This window comes from Stenella coeruleoalba (assembly GCF_951394435.1).
Source record: "Stenella coeruleoalba genome assembly, chromosome: 5".
NCBI classification, from domain to species: domain Eukaryota; kingdom Metazoa; phylum Chordata; class Mammalia; order Artiodactyla; family Delphinidae; genus Stenella; species Stenella coeruleoalba.
Genome location: NC_137150.1, coordinates 55667226 through 55682508, shown reverse-complemented (window position 1 = coordinate 55682508; position 15283 = coordinate 55667226).

Here is a 15283-nt window from a genome sequence, read left to right as displayed (position 1 = left end):
CCAAGGAAACTCCTACAGCCCCCAATTATATTTTGCTTAAAGGGTGAAAAATAAATTTTATATTTAATGGCTAACAAAATGGAAGCAAGCAATTCCAGTTTTAATATAAGGTAGTAACACCAATAGTCTGTCAGTATTTTATGTGCGTGAGAGGGGCAGGGGTTACCTTGTCTGTGGTTAGCTGCAAGCTGGCCTCTTAGAAGAGGAGCAGGCCACCAGCCTGTAGCCATGGAAACCAGTCACTGCTGAGCACTTAAAGCAATCAATTTCAGTCACCTACAAGGCTTGGACCCCACCCTCACCAACTGCACCAGAGGAGGGGCAAAATCTTCCCCAACCATCAACACTGGTGAGTTAGAGTTGAAGCCCACCATGTCATACCAGCCACGACCCTACAGGATTGGACCCCAGCCCCAGTTCTGCCAAGGGAGGAGCTAATGCTTCGCCAGTTATAACCACTGGGCTGGCAGGATAAAGATGGAGTCAAGGTCCTGCCAGGCCATTTTGCTATTGAATCCCAAGCCTTGAACATGCCAAGAGAGGGGCTGGTTCTTCCTATTCTTGTAACTGAAAAGCCCTACAGTCCCAGAATCTGGTTCCCCTCCAAGAGAAGAGAGACGGATTCCCAGTCTTGCTAAATGGAAGTATGCTCTCCTGGAATGCCATGGGCCATGGGGGGCCGAGCACCTGCTACAGCATCTTGTTTGCCCAACAAAATGTTTTAACGATTTATTGTTTATTTAGTGAGGAGGAAGATTAAGTTTGGTTGGTTGGTTGTTCTCTCCAATTTGGTGAGAGAAGTGCCAGGAGCACTGGGGAATTGGTAGCCACCCCTTCCCCATGGAAGTACCGCAGCTGCTGCAGGGTAATGCTTCCCTCACAGCCACTGCCACCTGACCAGCTGACAACCTCACAGGTCTCCTCCACTTCACATTCAACTTACTGGTGCTAGCTTTAACCAACATCCACAATCACCTGGCAAGCATGTCACAACAGGGCAAAGCTGGACCAGGTGGTCCCCGAGACACTGACAAACCCACAAAATATCGAGATATATAACTGGGAAGGAATTGAGTCATTGGAGAGGGCAGACTGCACTTCTAGACTTTCTGCTTTTACTGACCAACAGGGCAATTGAGCTTCTCACCCTGGTGACTAATTTGTACTTCAGACTATGAAGTAGGACACTCTGGAGGTCATGTATTTATTCCCTAAGCAATACGATACTGTTGAGGGAATCAGAGTAGCAAATAATAAATTCATTTAGCACCTATTATGTTTCAAGTACTGTACTTAGCATTACTAAACGTTATTTCATTTAATCCCGAAGTAGACTTAGGTATTCCTCTCCCATTCTATGAATAGGGAAACTGAAGTTCAGAGAAGTTATAGGTTCAAAGTTAAAACAGCAGTGAGTTAAAACTGATTAAAATTCACATCTATGTGAACCCCCAAAATCCATGAGCCTCCCTAAAATTGTAGTTGCCAATATTAAAAAAGCCATAGTCAGCTTGTTATGGAATTTGAGCCTTGGGAAGTGGGCAAAATACAAATAACTAAATGCCAGAGGCAAAACCTAAACCTAAGCATTTTCCAGTTGACTTTTCACATTGGGGACTGTGGTGCATCATTTCCATGCATTAGATTTACACGAACCTGAAATAAACTGCCTCCTTAAGCCTTTTTCAGCATGAAACGTTAATCAATGTTGTCTTTATTTTTTTTTCCTGGTTGTGATACTATCTTCCCTACTGATGAAAATTGATGAGGCACATTTAATATGAATAGAAGAAATGAAAGGGCAACAGCAAAGGCAACCAGATCGAAGAAATAGGAAAAAATGGTTTTCATGGACATATAAAATATATGACTAGAAGTGAATGAAAACTTCTCCAAAAATAAATAAAACACCTCTGCTGTTAATTTGGTTGATGACTCATGTTAAAATAGCATCTGTTTACATCTGTCTCACTGTTCTTGTCCGTGCAACACTCTTTCTACCTTCCTTTACCCAAATAACTCTTACACATTCTTCAAGACATAACTCAGTGACCTCCCAGATTTCCACACTGGGCTATTTTCACCGCCTCCACCCTTCTCTAGCTCCCTGTGCATAACCGTGTCACTGCTATGACCACTGAAGTTTCTGAGCCTTTATCTGAACCGCGAGCCCCTTGAGGACAGGGCCTAGATGTATCTTTATCCCCTGGCACACATCTAACACATAATGACACCCAGTAAAAGCTTGATTACCCAACTTGAATGTTTTCATCTTTATAAATAAATGCTCAGATAAATTATATGTAAATTGGGGCATAAGATCATATTATGTCAAGTTAATGTTTTAACCTGAAGAAAACTACACATTTGCAGATAACAATACCCAGCTAAAAACCACCAGAAGAGCCCAACCCCAAATTGTGTAAATTAAGGCCATTAGTATTGAACAAACTATAATTCCTGCCCAAGAGAAAGTTGATTCTGTTGCCTTTCTGTATGTCAAACCAAAACTCTTAAGTCCTAGAAGATTCGCAAGTGATTTCAGTGGTTGGCGTCATTCAGCACATACTGAGCAGTAGACATGTGGACTCTTTCCTGAGTTTTAAATGACCCTAAGTAATTCTAAGCTCACCATTTTTCAGCTAGTCTCCCTTCTTCCAGTTTCTCCTGAAATGTGTTTTTTAAATCTGGGGCTCCTAGAGCTGTATGACTTTAGGCAATCATTTAACATCACTGAACCTCAGTTTTCTCTGTTTCAGCATCTATAAACTCTGCCTTGGTGGTTTCACGTGAGAAGGCACAGAACTCTAGAGCGTGCCAAGACAGGCTGGCTGGACTCATGTGCAATGAACCAGGCAATAGTAACCCAGCTCTGGAGACTCTAAAGAGTCCTCACGGGATGGCTGAAATTATCGTGTCAAATGGAGCCAGCTGTAAAAGAACCAGTTTACTATTAAGAAAAATTAGTAGAATTGTAAATATAAGATAGATCAGAACCTAGTGTCAATAGTACCTTCAGTTGTGGAGTGTACGCCAGTGAACACTTGAAGCTGAAGGGAGACAGAGCACAAGGAAACAAAAGGAGAGGATCTGTTGGCTCAGAATTCCTGGCACTTAACTCAGGAAGAAAGAGCTCCTTCCTTCATACTCTCAGAGCCTGGGGGAGCGAGGTAAAATGCTAGGATCCTTTCTGAAGCCTCGTTTTGCTGAATCAGTACCACTTCTGAGAAGTTCCCAGAAGAGTTTCTTTCCCATTAGTTTCATTTGTTTCCCCAAAGCTACAGAAGAACGTCAAAACACTGGCAATTACCTTCAAGGCTTGAAAATCTCAAATAACGGATCTTGCTGCCACATCCGTTCTTCTGAAACATGAATTTTACCATGTCATCCTCTGCTCAAGGACATACAGCATCTCTCTCCTGCTCTTAGATCCATCAATCAGGTAGTCTTACTGAACATCCCATTTGGTACACAGCCCTCCACTACACATAGGAATAACTGAGTATTTTTTATTGATTTAAAAAATGTTTGGGCTTCCCTGGTGGCGCAGTGGTTGAGAGTCCACCTGCAAATGCAGGGGACACGGGTTTGTGACCCGGTCCGGGAAGATCCCACATGCCGCGGAGCGGCTGGGCCTGTGAGCCATGGCCGCTGAGCCTGCGCGTCCGGAGCCTGTGCTCTGCAACGGGAGAGGCCACAACAGTAAGAGGCCCGCATACAGCAAAAAAAAAAAAAAAAAAAGTTTGCATACCGACTAAGTGGCAGAAGCCATGTTGGACACTGGAGGATGCTCAGATGAATAAGGTGCAGTCCCCACCCTAGAGAAGCAGCTTGCCGGAGTTGCCAAATGAGTAAACAGTAATTACAACACCCTGTGATAAGTCAACACTAAAGATACATGAACGGAATTCGGTGAATCCTAAGCAAAGGCATCACAGAGAAGACAACACATCAGCCAGGTTTTCAGGGATGAGTAGACATTTACCAGATGACAAGCAGGGAAAGGGTACCCAGGCTGAGGGAACACCATATGCTGTGTTGACCTAAGTAAAACAGAAAACGATGAGAAATGCCGATTACTATGTATCATTTGGTATTTTATTAAGTGCTAGAGATTACATATTTTAGTACAGCAGAGATCAAGAAGGCAGGACCTGGGGTAATCAGACTTTGCTCATGTTATTCCACTGCTCTCCCCAGATAGAATGGAGGAGGGGAGTCTCACACACACACACACACACGCACACGCACACACGCACACGCGCACACACACGCAAATCTTGGAAAGAGATCCTAGTCAGAATCACAGCTCCACTAAAAAGTGTGTTGTAGCCAAATTAGAAATGCAGAAATTTTCGCAGCCTTTCCCCAGCTCACGCATTAAAACAGATTCTAGCTTGTCTTCCCATAAGTCCAAGGAAAGTCTCACTCTTCAAGACTAGTTATTTGGGGCTTTAGAATGCAGACTCAGCATGGGGGCAGGGACCAGAAAGACTAGAGGCCCACAAACTAGGTCAGGAGCACTGAGATAAACGAGGCTCAAAACCAGTGCATGATGAAATCACAGAATGTTATAGGGATTCATCTTCATGGCATTCTAGAAACCCAAGAAGATTCAGTTATTGTGAAACTTTTTTTTTCGCTTATACATTAGTTTATTGTTGTTTGCTTGTTTTGTTTTCCTTTGATTTTTAACCTAACTCTGCCTAAGACAGGGCACATGGGTCATGGCTTTAGAAGAATCTTATCAGCTATATTAGAATCATACTAGCTATTAATGAAGTGCTTGGATTTAACCTCTTTACTTTCCTTATCTGCAAAATGTGAACATACATCTGAAATATTTTATGAAGATGAAATGAATAATTAATGTAAAGTTCTGCTAATCAAAGAGGAAACTTTCTCTTATACTCCTATGCAGTCCCTTTCATTCAACTGTTTATTCGTTCAATTCATATATTTTGGTCACTTGCTACTGACATGGTCTATTAAACATTTTGTCCATATAAAAGCCTGCCCATCTTAAAATGCTGTTCATGCTTTAGTCTGCCCAGTACTGTTTTCCCTCCTTTCCCCCCAGCTTTATTGACATATAATTAACACAATATTGTATATGTTTAAGGTCTATAATGTGATTTGATACATGTATATATTGCAAAGTGTTTACACAATAAGGTTAACACATCCTTCACCTCACATAACTACATAACCACATAACTGCTATGGTGAGGACATTTAAAATCTACTCTCAGCAACTTTAAGGTATATAGTACAGTACTGTTAACTATAGCCACCATGCTGTACATTAGATCCCTAGAATGTATTCCTCTTATAACTGGAAGTTTGTACACCATTTGTCCCCATCTCCCCAACCCCCAGCCCCTGTAACTATTATAGAAACATCTGTTTCTATGAATTCGGCTTTTTCAGATTCTACACACATGAGCTTCTTCCCTTTTCTTAAGGTAATAGCGCAAACCCCTGTGGACATTTGACACAAGTTGGCCAATCATGATTTCTCCTCTTGGCCCAATGCTGCTCCACATAACAGGCTCATCACCCCAGCTAAGCCAATCAGAGTGCTGCTTAAGATTTTTCAAACTAGAGCTCAGAAAGATGCTTTTTTCCCTCTGAATTTAAGAGTTTAAAGATGTAAGCATAAGAACGTAGCAGCCCTAATTCCAGCCACTAACTTAGAGAATTTGGAGAATGAAGCCAACCCACAGAGGGAAGAAAACAAAAGAAAGAAAGAGAAAGAATCCCTGGTCTTCCTGGGAGCTGATTATAGTAGTCAGTAAATGTAACCCTATGTGCTACGCTGACTTGAGGTGGTTCTTCTCTCCCAGGTGCTATCAGAGAGTTCTGGTTAACACAGCATCTTTGGCGACATCACTCAATTCCCTTTCTCCCTGCTCTACGGGACATCCTGACTTCTCTCAGTGCCTACAGCATTGCTGCCAATCCTACACAACTAGCCACTGACACCTTATGTCTGCCATTGTTGTGTGATTCTCTTTTTCCCAAACTTTGTGCTTCTTAATGCCAAAGGCTTCGTGACTAAGCACATAGTAGGTGCTCAATAAATGTGTTAAGATAAACTGAGTACTCTCAAACTATTAGAGGGAGAAAGGGTCTTAGAGAATCAGTTGGGGGAGGTGGGTAGGGAGGCTCAAGAGGAAGGGGATATGGGGATATATGTATGCATATGGGTGATTTACTTTGTTGTACAACAGAAACTAACACAGCATTGTGAAGCAATTATACTCCAATAAAGACCTATTAAAAAAAAAGAGAGAGAATCAGTTGGAAAGTCTCTGAAAACTCAGAAATGTATAGTGACTTTTTTTCTTTCTATAATAACCCCTGGGAGGAAGCAAGAAGATGGTCATATAAATGTACACTGCAATTCTTCCCAAGTAATCACAAAATGGAATAATATCAAAACTGCCCACGTGTAAGTATGTATATGTATAAGTGCACCCAGACATGCCTTATTATAAAGGAGTGTTCATGCTCAGAGGATGCCTGAGTCCAGCTGTAACTCACTGTCTCCAAAGACAAAGCACACCATATAATTAAAACTTTACCTGAATTCAGCAATATATTCAACACCTAAGAAACATGTGTACCTCTTGAGCCACCACTTCTGTTTTGGGCAACTTACCCTAAGACAAGAAGTATTTACAGAGATTTAGCCATGAAGATTTTCACCATAACATTGTGAAAAATTGCAAGGGATTGAAAGTACTGAGTTATCTATTCATAGGGGATTGGTAAAGAACTTAATGGCTTATTCATACATTGGGATTCCATCTTAAAAAATCATGAAAGAAAGATGTTCACATTGTTAAATGAAAAAGAGTAGGTATTAAAATGGTATGTATGTAGAATGGTTCCATTTTTGTGTGTATATTTAAATATACACAAGTATATGTATATGGATATATGTATGTGTGAACATATAAAGGCTGGAAGAATATACATTGAAATATTAACTGTATGTATCTCTGGATTGTAGCATTATATGTGAGTTTGACTTTCTCTTTTTTTGCTTATCTTTATTTTGGGAGTTCACCATGAATACATATATATTTTTAGGTAATTAGAAGAAAACAAGAACAATTTTTTAAATATACAGGAAAATGTTCTTAGAGAACATCCAATCCAAAATCCTTACATTGTAGGGGAGGGAACGAAGGCCCAGAGAAGTTAAGTGGCTTGCCCAAGGTCCTACAGTTTGAAAAATTAGTACCCCATGCCCAGACAGAGTTCTTTCCACCAGACCAGGCAACCACATTATGGGTATTGTGTTTGAGAATTCCAGCTGACTTCATTTAACTCTGCATTTGGAAACAATTGTCCTAACACAAGTGCACTTAAGTATGGGAGCAGCAGCAAACAAACACACCTTGAATTTCATCTCATGCATTGGCTTTAGCGCTTTAAAAAAATAGTGCTGACATTCCCTTCTGGTGTTGTATTACAGGATGGGATTTATTACGGAACTGAGACCAAATTCTTTAATTAACAGGCAGCACATAGGTTTAATATTAGTGAAGTCATATTTTTGCAGCTGCCCTCGTTCTCAGTTCTTCCACAGCTTAACTTGCTACCTTTGTGACTTTAACAAATGGAAGGATTATTTGTGGTCATTTATAATTGGCTATATGCTTCCACTAACTTACAAAAATTCAATGATTTTCAGGAATCATAACAGACCATGACCCATAAATTCAATTTCCAATGCCAAAAATCCCCTGACCAAAGTGGATGTTGACGACGAACTAATGTGCTCTGTAACGATCTATTTCGAGCATTGAATTGACCTGTAAGTGTTCCAGATACTGCCTGACGAAAATGGGTTCTATTATATTCCATTAGCAGCTGCTCCAGCAAAATGAACGGCCAGTTCACAGGGGAAATAAAAGTGCTTCCGGGGCTTCCCTGGTGGCGCAGTGGTTGAGAGTCCGTCTGCCGATGCAGGGGACGCCGGTTCGTGCCCCGGTCCGGGAGGATCCCACATGCCGCGGTGCAGCTGGGCCTGTGAGCCATGGTCGCTGAGCCTGCGCGTCCGGAGCCTGTGCTCCGCAACGGGAGAGGCTACAACAGTTGAGAGGCCCGCGTACGGCAAAAAAAAAAAAAAAAAAAAAAGTGCTTTCCTCTTCAGAGTCGCCTGTGCTGCAAATGTACACAAAGCTCTCTCCTCCTCCCCCTCCGCCCCCTCCCTCCCCTTGTCCCACCCTGTGCCACACTGAAATTTCCACACTCAAGCCCGAGTCCATGGCATCAAATTAAAGCTTAATGGAATTTAATTATTTACGGAGCACCTACTATGCTCTCAGCAGTGTGCTGATGGTTGGCACACGAGGAAAATGGGAAGACAGTACAGGGGGAGTAAAACATTGGAAAGAGTGCTCCCTGCCCCGAAAACCATAACTGAGCTTTCCAATTCGTTCTTTTTCATTAAACAAGTGCCTATGCTGTTCATGCTTTATATACATAACCTCTAATTCTCACAACAGCCTTACAAAATAGGTATCATTATCTCTATTTGACACACATGGAAGAATGAAACCTGGAGAGGTCAAGTGATGCACACAGGTAAGTGAGAGAGTCGGGCTTCCGACCAGCTCTCACGGGCACTAAAGTCTGCACCTTAGCAATACCCTGAATGGATGCTCAAGTCCAAGGGCCATCACTAATGAATCTCAAGTGAGGTGTGGTGGGAAGGACCTGAGATCAGGAGACCTGTGTCCTAAACCTAGCCCAGCCACTTGCAAGCTCCGTGTGACTTTAGGCAGGTGTCCAAACTTCAGTTTCTTTACCTGTAAAAATGAGTGGTGACACCTATCTCACACGGATGATGTGACATTTAACCAAATTAAAGAGAATAGTATAGGTATCAATAAAAACAATCCAGATACACAGTACCAAAAAAATGTAACATTTGAACAATTTAGAGTGTTCTAAAGTTAAGCCCCTTCACCAAAAAAAGAGGGGGCAGTTTTGGAATGGCAAAAAAAATACGTGTCCTCCAACTGGACTTAAGTGCCTGATAATGTTCCACGGCTAACTGTGCTTGCCAACTACACACAGATCTTGTAGGAAGTCTCTTGTGCCATTATAGTGGTCTGCTTTACCTTTGGCTGTTTCTTGCATTTCTGAAAATTCATTCAGCACTCTCTTTGTTTCTGCAAGTTAACCACAAGGCCTCTCCCAATCTCTCCACTTTTCACATTTGCATCCTGAAAAACGGTCTTTTTGGCAGAGGCATACATACATGTGTGTAAGTGAGGTACACAAGCATTTACAGGAATCATTTCTCCAAGGATTTATTGTTTCCTTCCAGAGAGACAGTGAAAAATCTCTCCGAGGTGTTATACAAAAACCACTTTGTCTCCTGGCTTCTATCTTCCTTCTTGCCGGCTAAATAAAAGATCCACCCAAAGTTCTTTTCTCTGACCTCTCTTCTCTCACTACTCTCCCCCTAGATGATCTCATCTAATTCCACAGCTTCAACACTCACCTAATACATGTGATTCCTAAGTCTCTCTAACCATGACCTCTTCCCCAGCTCCTAATCTGCATTCTTAGCTGTCTGCCAACCAGCAACACCCACACACTTCCCTGAACCCCAAGCTGAGAACTGCAAATCCAGAACCTGTGTGCCCGCTTGTGTTCCTTATTTCTGCTCAAGGCACCACCGTCTTCCCTGTCTAGATCTAAACTAGCAGACCTCTTTCCCTCTTTCTTCCTTCATGCCCCTTACTCAAACCTATCAATCCTCCTGCTACTTCATTGATGTCTCTGTCTTTCTTTCCATCATTTCAACCACTCCAGGCACACTTGGGGTTGTCATAGTGGGGGAGTAGCACAAATAGACTCGCTCACATTCTATCCCCACCTTTTAATCAGTTTGACAAGTTTCAAACCCAATTTAAAACTACTAAAAACCCTTCTCTCCTAGATCTCATCTGATGCTGTCACTCTGTGAATCTAAATAAAAAGGACCATGGTGGGCACTTCCAGGAACACAAAGACACAGGCTCCCACAATCTTAGTAGGAAGACAAGGCATAAATGCAAAGAAAGGTAACCAGCAGGAAAAGAGAGCCAATGGGATAATACAAATCACAGCTCCTCTAGGGTTTCAGAACGGGGATGAGGGATTTTACAGATGAGGAATTTGAGACTAAAAACAAAGCTGAGTAGCTTGCTTAAAAGTTAACATGCAGTGAGTGTCAAAATTAAGATTCTAGCCCAATTCCATTGGTTGCCAGAACCCATATAACATAGTGTCCCCAAACTCCTACGTTTCTACTGTAGTTGGGACAATTCCAGATGGTGTCAACTTCCAGACCCTCCATATATTTATGAATGACAGTTTTGCAGACAGCACAGTTTAGTGACCTATACTGATGCTCTGAGGAGTCGTAGAATTTTTGGTTTTGAGGTTTTGGTTATGACAGTGGTGTAGTAGTAGTATTTTCTCAGTGTTCTTGATGTCTGAGTTTAGCTGTAAACCTCTGGCTGTGTAATAATCATATTTCTGGCTACAGCATATACATTTAGAAGGACTCCTTTCTCATCCCAGTTATTCAGTAATATTTCTTTAAAAAATGACATCACCCCAAGGCTGCCAGGCTCTTCTGAGTCAGAAATGGAGGTCTGAGTACTAGGAGTGAGAAGAACATATTTCACTGGAAAGCCAATGCAGTGGCTCTTCATTCAGAGTAAGTGGATAAGATCCACACACCAGTTTTGCTACATAGTTTGCTGAGGATTTCAAAGCAAAAGTCACAGTGTGTTGGAAGAAAGAAAGAGAGAAAGAGAGAAAGAGAAAGAGAGAAAGAGAGAAAGAGAGAAAGAGAAAGAGAAAGAGAAAGAAAGAAAGGAAGGAAGGAAGGAAGGAAGGGAGAAAGGAAGGAAGAGAAAAAGAGAGAGAGAGCAAAAAACTATTGTTATTCAAGGTTTCAGAGTAAAAGGGAAAATCCCTAGGATCACAGCCAATTGTCATGGGAGAAATTTTTCTTCCTGATCTATTTTTGGCAGTCACTTCAACTTCATGCATCATTGTTTTACTTATGGCATGTACAGTAGCCAGAGAGAAACCCATAATATCTTTTCTGTCTGGTGGGAATCTTATATTCCTATGCACAGTAACAAATGGCCTGATCACAACAATTTTTTTCTCCAGGCATCATAGTGTTTTAAATATCTCTGAATCTGTGGAACACATTTAAAGAGAGTGGGGGTAGGACTCAACATACCACAGACCCAGAGACCATGGTACACATTAGCAGACAGCATGGACCAGCTGGAGGAACAATGAACACAAAGCCATGGAGTATGAGGAACGTGAAAGAGCAAAGGATGTGCACGCTACAGAAGCATCCACTTTGAGGAATATTTTTTTCCTTTTCAAGTAAGAAGAGTACTCAAATATTTAAGCAAGGGCAGAAAAATCGATTTAATCGTGGGAAAAATAATTACAAATGGCTTAAGTCAGCTTATGACTTTCACCACCTCTTTATCCTTTATTTTCATTTTAACCTTCTGGAAAAGGCCGTGTTTTGTGGTAAAGCTTTTGAATCATGCTAATTCACTGCTTCAGTTGTTTTTGTCCTTTAGTGGGGAATTTTCAAAAACATGAACTCTTCACAGGAAAATACTTGGGACATTAGAAACTGACTCACGTTTCCTAGTTTTTCATGAAACAATGACATTTTTTCCCTTTGATGCTCTCATCTAACTCCACAGGAAATTTTACTACCTAGCTGCTTTCATCTCTTTCCTGGTTTGAAGATAAATGATCTTTGGTCCCCTTTAGACCTGCATAAGCCACAAAGCAATCTACTAAGAGCTGCCGGTGGCCAGCAGTCTCAACCAGAATACAAACGACGGTCAAAATATCCATACTGGGGCTTCCCTGGTGGCGCAGTGGTTGAGAGTCCGCCTGCTGATTCAGGGGACGCGGGTTCGTGCCCCGGTCCGGGAGGATCCCACATGCCGCGGAGCAGCTGGGCCCGTGAGCCATGGCCGCTGAGCCTGCGCGTCCGGAGCCCGTGCTCCGCAACAGGAGAGGCCACAACAGTGAGACGCCCGCGTACCGCAAAAAAAAACAAAAACAAAAACAAACAAAAAAACCCATACTGCTCACCCACGGGGTAACCGGCCAAAGTGACCCAAAACTGCATGTCCTTCTCTTATATATACAAAGCTTGGCACACAGGGGTTGCTGAGAAACGTGAATGAGCTCCTCTCTGACATGAGTGCCATGGTGTGTGTTACAGGTTAACTCTAACTTCTCTGCTCTTCCTTAGCAACAGGAAACCCAATTTGTACAAGGAGTATAATGATCAAGAACTCCATTTCTTTCATTTTTAAAAAAATCATTATTTACTTTTTATCTTAGTAACTGAACAACATTAATGGGATGCCAAGTGGAAGAGGAAAGGGTCATCAACCATAATCCTGTCATCCAATGAACTTAAAATATTTCGATTTGCTTGTGCCCATGCATTATTCTTCCACAGGACCCGATGGGGCTGAGATACACTTTCTTGTCGCTGTTTTTTTTTTCACTTCACAAAGGCATTTTCTCTGTTGCACACATAATCTTCCTATTTGCCAAGGGATGGAATTGCATCACGTGATTTGTGCCTACATTTATTTCACTTGCATCTGGTTGGACCATGAAAGTTTAAAAGGCAGCATAAAGAAGTGGTTACTAGCCCAGGCTCTGCAAATAAACTGGGTTTCAACCTGAGTTCTGCCATTACTGGTCCAGGGAACTCTGGTTGATTACTCTGTCTCTAAGCTTTCTCTGTCTATAAAAACGGGGACAAGCTAGCATCTCCTTTAAAGTATTACTGTGAGAACTAAATGAGACGGGGCACGTAAAATCCATAGCATCTCTCCTAGCTCACAGAAACCACTCAAGAGATGTTGACTTTTTATTATTAATAATAAAGAACTTAGTTTTTTTCGCTGATACAAGTATACAAGGAGATAAAATAAAAATTCTCCAATTTACTGAAGAGGGGTGAGGTCTAATCTTCAATTTTCCTCATTGCTATGCAATTTTCCCACCATATCCTCTCTTTTCAGACAGGGTTAACAGCCAAAGGGGCTGCCCCAGCAGGCGGTGGCCAGGCCCTCAGCTTTGATCTTGCATAATAGCGATGGGGTCACTATTGGCCTAGTCACCCAGAGCATAACATTGAGAGGGAAAACAGACATCCATTAAGTCCAACTGCCACATTGTGTCAGAAGGAAATTGAGGCCTTGAGAAGTAAAATGATTTGTCCAAAGTTGCAATGAACAGGACTCAACCACAGTCTCCCACTTGCCTTTGCTCATTGCTTCCATTCTGTTGCAAGTCTGGCCCTGTTTACAAAGTATTGAGGATATCTACAGGGATTCATGCCATGAACTTAGTGTCCCAGCCCTGAAGTCTTTCTCAGCCTCCTTGCCTCTGTGGTGAGGTCACCTTTCCTGGAAATCACTATGATTTCCTTCTGCAAACTCTTAGCCGTGTGTGTGGCAATAACATCAACAGAACCAAAACTAATGATTACATTTAAGTAGACTAAATGAACCCTTTGATTGAGCTCAGGCAAAACCACATTAAATCTAAAACATCATTCTCTTATACTTCAAAAACAGAGGCCCATCGGGTTCTTCTTTATTTGCTCTTTTTTCCTTTTTTCCAAGTTGCCTTCTACATCTGTGTATATGTTTCATTTATTCAGTCCTTTCCCCTGCCACTAGAAGAACCCCAATTTTTCTAGTAGATCATTTCAAGGTAGTTATAATTTAACCTAAAACAGGAAGTGCTCAGTATGACATAGTGAGGAAATCTATTCTCAAGACAGTCATAACATTTCAAGAGGTTGTACTAAAGTATGAGTAAGCACCTGAATTACAGTTTATCTACAAACCTATCACTACTGTTAATCAGAAAAAAACATGTTTCTGATAAAGTTTGTCATCTGAAGAAATCTTTACAAAAACTTGAAAAATCCACTGGCCTCTACCCAATCAGTTGGCTTTCCCCTATAGGTGTTTGTAGCTTTGTTTTTACCCATCAGTGTGTTTTTATTAAAAAAAAAAAAAAAAAAAGAAAAGAAAAGAAAGAAAGAAAAATATTTTAGGCTCTATTCATTTTTGACAGCGAAACTATAAGCTATGTGAACCTAAAATTTTTAGAATTTTAAAGAAACCTAGCTTTAGAAGTTTTTAACATCCTGCATCCACTAACTCAAATTAGCTTAGTTGAGTGTTGCCAAGTAGAGAGAAATGAATAAAGATCATGTGCAATTAGCCCAGCTTTATTATGAAAATAATTGATTCAGAAATGCTTGGTTCTGTTGAAAAGGCTAAATGTTACCAAAGTACAATACAGTTCAACTCATATCAAATTTCTACAAGTTTCAAATTCATGTTAGTTGAGTTAATAAGATGTTTGTTGGGTTTACTTTTTTATTTTTATAACAGCATTAGGTTTATAGGAAAATCTTATTTCACAAGCTTGCTCTTGGGAAGATTCATTCCTTTTTCCCTTTCCATATGCCCCGTATTCTCTACCATGCAGACTCAACTACCTATTACCATCCCCAACCCACAGCCAGGAAAGAGAAACTCTGCCTTGTATTATAGCTAAATAAAATCAGTACATATTTACCCTGCAACCATGGTGTGCTCGATATAACACAAGTTGATCTAAAAATGAAAAGATCTGTGCCCAAATCATAGGACTTATAATCTATATCATATTTCTTTGCACCCCTGGTAGGTGCAGCCTGAGCAATGGGCTCTATGGACAATGGGGGAGGGGAACAGACTTCTTCCTTTCAGATGTTGGAGCCTCCCTCACTTCCAGGAGGCAGTTTCCAAATCTTTTACATAAGCACCTCCCAATAGTAACTACCATTTACTGAGCCCTTGCTTTAGGGCAAGCTGGGCACATTCAGTCTTTGCAACAACCTGATAAAGTAGTAATTATGATTTCCATTTTACAGATGTGGAAACTTTGGCGCAGACAATTCAAACTGTTCTGGGTTAAACAGCTCTAAAAAGTGGCAAAGCAAGAATTTGAACCCAGGACTAACACCAACGCCAAACTTCTCAATCAGTTTCTAATCACCTACTTTACCAGTATCTTTAGCTCCCACCTCCACCTTTGTCCGTGCCTCAAAAATCCTTCCACCCAGGAAGATCAGGCTCATTATTAAGAAACAGAAAGAAAAAGCTTTGAGCTAGACTGTAAACCTTAGTTATAG